Genomic DNA, 6,000 nt, shown 5'->3' on the forward strand with positions numbered 1-6,000 from the left:
TGGGTGAAAAAGCCATCCCAGACTGACTTTTTGGAAAGAAGGACCTTGAAAGGAACATTGTCCAAAATTGTAAAGAACTCTGCATGGCAGGAAGCCTCCAGAAAAGCAAATAGTTGTTTTTTTTTTTTTAAGTCCAGGACTCAGACAGCAAAGGAGGGGGCCCAAAACCCCTTGCCCCCAAATATCCCCACAGGAGCCCTGGGCAAAATTGACAGTGGGAATTTGATAGGCATTAGCCACATAGAGAGAAGTGGTCCTGAGGGCCACTTTCCCTGGCTTCCACCCTGATCTCAGGCACCAGCTGTGCCTGGTGCTCTGCAGTCAGGCACGGGGCAGTGGGGGAGGGGCGAGGTGGCAGCAAGGCAGCCATAGGCAAGAGGCAGCTGAGAAACTCATCAGAGTTGGCCCAGGAGGTGGACCTGGGCGAGCAGCAGAAGGCCTGGGGGTTGTTTCAGAAGCAGTGGAAGCTCCCCTCCAAGGGGGGTGCACCGCCAAGCTCCTGCTGGGTGCATACCGGGGCTTGGTGAAGTACACAGGAGACTGCTATGACGCTTTGAAGTTAGGGCCTCAGCAAGCATGCACATAGTTCAGTTCAGGGAAGGAGGCCGAGCAGATAGAGAATGTCATGCTGGGGATGGATGCCATGGACAGGCAGCTACAGAGACGGCTCAGAAGCTCCTCCTCCTCCAGCGAGGACACAAGCAAGCACCCATTTCAACAGGACCCAGGAGCACACTCTGCAGAGGCCTGGGCATTTCACAACAGTGATAATGGACACTCCTTTGTAGCAGAGGTAACACAGCAAACAACTGAAGTCCTACACCTAAAATGAAAATTACATGGAACCCAGCAAAAGTGGGATAAGATATTGCCGCTTGCCCTCTTGGATGAGGGTAGCCTTTAGAAGCAGGCTTAAGTTAAGCCTCTAAGAAATAGTTTATGAGACACCCTTCCTAGCACACCAAAGTAAGTATGGTAATACACCCACGAGTTAAAAAAATAATAGTAAAATAGTATGTCGAAAGAGTGGGTCAGGTGCTAAACACTATGCATGAGCTTGCCTCTTTTGAGTCCCTGCCCCAGTTGGAAGCAGAGAAATGGAAGGGACCCTATGAAGTGCCTCTAACAACTCCCACCTTGTTGAAATTGCCAGAAGTGAAACCTTGGGTCCATATACCAAAGTAAAGAGGCGTAGCCTCCAATGAAGGGGCCAGCCTTTAGGTGATCTAAAGTATCTGTTTGAGAAGAAGAAAAAAAATGAAAGTGTGGAAATTTTTGCTAATCTTTCTTTGGTGATTTGTTCTGTCTGTGGGATAGAGGGACAACTTTTCAGTAAGGATTTCCCTGATCTATCACCTCTTCTGTTGATTTGTCTTTAGGTGTCATCCTAAACCTCGTTTGGGACAAGTATTTCTGTAGGTGATTTCTGAATGTGCAGAAGCCAGTCTCTTGGATCATCTAGAGGGTACAACTAATATCTCTCACTCAGAGATCCCATGTTTCTTTTCTAACCCAGCCCCATATCAGAAATTGTGCACAAGGTGACAGTCCACTTCACTTTGTCGATCCTTGTGGTTGTAGTAATTGCTTATGGCCTTTTTCACCTGATAATCTGAACTTCCATCTAAAACATTGCCCCAATTCAGCAGGAAGTAGCTTGATGACTACGTTTCCCCTCCTCCTATAGAAATAGATGGGTAACATTGACAGTGGGGAATATGTAACAGAGAAAATGGCCAGGAAAAGGGTAAAAATGTTTTCTGTCTCTTCAGAACACCCTTACCCCTCTTTGAGAACTAAAACCTATATCTCTGCTTTGAGAACTAAAACCCCATCCCTCCAGTGGTCGGGAGGGGCAAGGGAGTATCCTTTGTCCTTTGTGCCACAAGCAACGGCTCAAGGGAATTGCCCCTGTGGAGGTCATGACATTGTCTTAGTCGAAGATGGGATGAATCTGGGCAGAGGCCACAAGATACAAGATTGTTTTAGCCAAAGACGGAATTATGGGATTAATCAGAACCTTTAAAAGCTCTGTACTTCTGCTCAGATGTAGGACATTGGTACTTTGAGACAGGAGTCTGCCAGCCTCCTCATTTGCCAACAAGTTAAAAACTTCTCTTTTCTTCTCCTCAAACCACTTGTCCTTGTTCTTCTGATGCTGCCTTGGGGACAAGTGCTGAGCTTTCGGTAACATAGGCTCTGAAAGAAGACAACCAAGTACAAAGGCGCAGGGTGTTCCTCAGCAGGCTTGGGGGTCAATTAGATTGTCGTATCTGCCAGGTGGCCTCAGAGGTTTTCCTCAATGCTTCTTCCTTCTAATTTCTCAGCAGGAAACAGTTCGTTGGGTTTGGCCTAAGGCAGTCATTCCCCACTAGTCCAGAAGAACCTGTCCTGCATGGCCCAGCTCAGTTAGGGATCTTTCTGCACAGTGCCCCTCTTCAACTCTACTCCCCACTGGACTCCCCGCTTTAAGCACAGCTCTACTCCCTGAAATAGACACAAGAAACTCAAGTACAGAGGGGTTTAGAGAAGGGAGTCTGTATACCCATTCATCACCAGCTTGCTGAGTGAACTTGGGTAGATTCAGTCTGGGCCTATTTGTTCCCATTTGCTAATTACAGCACAACACTTGGGCTCTGCAGATTTTATAGGTATAACAGCAGAAGCTCAAAAGGAAAAGTTGGCAAATCAGAATGTGCAAGGGTCATGGAGCTTACTAACAAGTTTATGATCCAACCATGTCTGGGCTTCACCTGTTGTTTTGGGGTGGGGGGATATCAGCTTTTCATTTCATTCAAGTTTTCTTTCTTCTCCCCCCCAAATTCTATATTTAAATCTTGTCATGGAAGGAAAAATAAGTTTCACCCTGAGGTATATCAATTCCATCCTGTCCCTCAGAATAAAACCATGCATCCCTTCCTCCAGGAAGGCTGCCCTGATACCACAGCCCACAGCAACCCCTCTCTCCACTCTTTATGGCACTGATTATGTGTCCCATTGGTCCTTTCTGTCATACCCCTCCCTGGTTTCTACTTGGTTGGCTCATACAACTTAACCTTTCTTTGAGCTATATGCCAGCAAATATATAATGGTGACAGCTCTACTCATGGGAAGTGGCCCTTGCCACAATCTGGGCACATGGTAGGCTCTCTATAACCCTCTGAAAGTTTCTTATTCTTTCTAGCAATATTTACATTTTAAAAGAGCCTCACAGATCCCAAATTACTGGATAAGTTACAGTAACAAATTAGGCATTGTCTGGGAAGAGTACTGGGTAAAGTGGCCAATGTCATCTCCTTCCAATTCCAGACCATTGGGGCTGTCACCTTTATGTAAGATTGCATAACACCCCTATGGATTAGTTAAAAGGGAGGGTACCTACCAGAATCACAGGCCTAAGATAAGGGGAGAAAGGCTGCACCCTGAAAGACAGTGTTTCCTGCAGCCCTAAGAACATTCCACACATAAGCAGTTTTTTCCAGCAATATCAGTCAATCCATAAAGATAAGGAGAGTCCAGGAGTCCTGGCCAAGCCTCCAAAGGGCAAGAAGATAGGGAAATCCAAACTAGGAGGCAAGGGCTGGGGGCTTAGGCAAAAGGCAGGGTTAGAGCAAATATTTGGGGCAGCAAACAGTTGTGGGACTATAGAAAAAGAAACAAGGATCCTGGGTTACGTGCACAGTTTATTTGGCAAGGACTTAAGGCTGCTAACATAATAGCTCAGGGAAGCAGGTTGACAGGTAGAGGAGACATTGCCCTGGGCACACTACCCAAACCACAACTGCAGCAAAAAGATGGTTCTGCAGGAAGTCATGTAGCGCTCTTCCAAGACCTCCCAGGTATCCTCCAACTCTCACTGATGGTTTAAGGACTCAGCACTGGGAATCATGTTGCTGATTTTACGGCCAATCACTGCTCTCTGAAAGAGAAAAGGGGTACGAATTCAGGAGCCACACAATCTGGAGAGAGAGATCTATTTAAGCATAACCAATCCTCCCAAACCCTGGGGGCAGGGAGGTTTTCTGGGATTTAGAAGATGCCCACACAAGGCTTCTCCCAGGATGTCTTAAGTCCAGTGAGCAGAGCTGTAAATGCCAGACCTCCTGAGGTTTGGCTAAAATAAGGTGGCGCCTGTGAGTGGAAAGTGGGGATTCTGGGGCTAGGATGAGGAAGTGGAGTCCCCAGATTGGACTGGATACTGGGACTGGGAAGACATAGTGTCCTGCTGTCTGTTTCCCTACAACCTGAGGGTCCATAGTCTTTGGGAACCAGAAGGGAAAGGTGCTTTTTAGATCCTACCTGTTTTTTTCCAAAGACTGGCAGACATTTCCACAGAAGGCCTTGCAGCAATGTTGACCAGTCTGACATTCCAGATGTCTCTTGCAGAAGGTGCTGCACTGCCCATCCAAGGGAGTCATTGAGCACGGTTTCAGTTTCCCCTTTGATAAAACTGAGAAGCAATACGTGAGCAGTGACTCCCAGAAAGGTGTTTCTCACTCTTATCAGCCCCTCCAAAGCCCCAGGATCCACTCCATTGACTTCCTTCTTCCTCTCCCTGCCCAAAGATCTGGGTAGTCTTTTTGGTTCCTGGAGTAAGGATCCAGTCACCATCCACCCTCCCTGCAACAAACCCAAACACTATGAAGTCACTCCCATACCTGAATTTAAATTCACAGAACCTGAGTCCAATTCTTAGGGCAAAGAATCCTGAAAGATCTTCTAGTCCCATACCCTCATTTTATAGGGTGGGGGGAATTGAGTTCCAGGGCAGGGAAAGAGCCTGCCTGTACTTACGCTTCTCCTCTTCTGGCTGAAACGGCTTCAAAAAAACTCAGCTCTTTGCCAGAAGCTTTTATGAGTTGCTATCTGCCCACCACCCTATCCTCAATTCTATAGATTTCATTTTTTTTTTTACACCAGTGGTTCCAAACTTCTGTCCATCAAGCATGAATTTTATTTTTCTGCTCTACGCCCAATGTGCTAAAATATTCAGTTCCCTTTAAAAGGGGTACATCTCAAGAAATTAGGAGCCCTTTCCCAATTTGGTGTTCCTCCTTGAACTGAGGACATGGATTCCTGGTAGCTCAAGCTAGGTGCCCTCCACGCAAGCTCTGAACCAGGTGGAGCTCTTCATTGCTAAGTGTCTTCCTGGACAAAACCTCAACATGGCCACCACAGTCCTCTAAACACACATAAAAACATTGTATGACTTGTAACATCAGGAGATCTCAAGCTTGAGAACTAAACATTTAGCTGGTGTTCCGCTCAAAAAAGGAACTATGTTTGTGCGTGTGCCAGCCCCGGGCTCCTGTCTGCAAGTCGACTAGGCAAAGCCCTTTTGTTTTCTACCCACTTTTCATAATGAAACCCAGCCAGAATACCTACTGTAATCTGACAATAGAATCACAGAAGAAACTCTTCCTTTCCATTTTCCCGTCACTGGCAGGACCACCATGCAGAGGACTATCAGCAACTGGAGAATAAACCACTTCATCATACTGACTTTGGACATCTGTGTGTAAGCTGGCAGGAGTCCCGGGGTTTTACCAGGCTCTGCTGGGGGTAGAAAAGGTTTCCAGGCAGGGTGCTGGGAGAACAGGTGGCTGGACTCTCACCGCCCCATCTGGTTCTGCCTCCTCTCCTCCTCCTCCTCCTCCTCTGCTCAGCACTCCCTGGCTGGGCACTGGCTTCTCACGGAGTACTTTCCTTCTCTTATACCTCATACCCCTCTTATTATTGTAAAAATGAATTCTTCAGAATTTCATAAATTTTTATTTTAGAAATTTGAAAAAAAATTTGAAAACCAGACAAGAACAAAGAAAAGTAATAAGGTAGTAGTTATTCACTACCCAGAGATAACAACTGTTGATAACTTAGTATATATGCATCCAGTCTTTCTACTACATCAATATGCATATCATCTATATTGATATCTAATCTTTACCTCTACCCATATACAATCTATATCTATTCATGTGTTTTTCATCAAATCGGCATCAG

The 6,000-nt window shown here is 46.1% G+C and overlaps 1 long non-coding RNA gene across 1 annotated transcript; it reads right to left on the reverse strand.

Moving 5' to 3' along the window:
- Nucleotides 1-3,670: 3,670 nt before the first annotated feature.
- LOC123622150 lies at nt 3,671-5,644 on the reverse strand. The gene is made up of 3 exons (XR_006729425.1): nt 5,386-5,644; nt 4,300-4,450; nt 3,671-3,919 (listed from the first exon to the last, which is right to left on the reverse strand). It is a non-coding gene; the product is annotated as an uncharacterized LOC123622150 (long non-coding RNA).
- Nucleotides 5,645-6,000: the final 356 nt, after the last annotated feature.

The sequence above is a fragment of the Lemur catta genome, chromosome 17 (assembly GCF_020740605.2).
Source record: "Lemur catta isolate mLemCat1 chromosome 17, mLemCat1.pri, whole genome shotgun sequence".
Lineage (NCBI taxonomy): Eukaryota > Metazoa > Chordata > Mammalia > Primates > Lemuridae > Lemur > Lemur catta.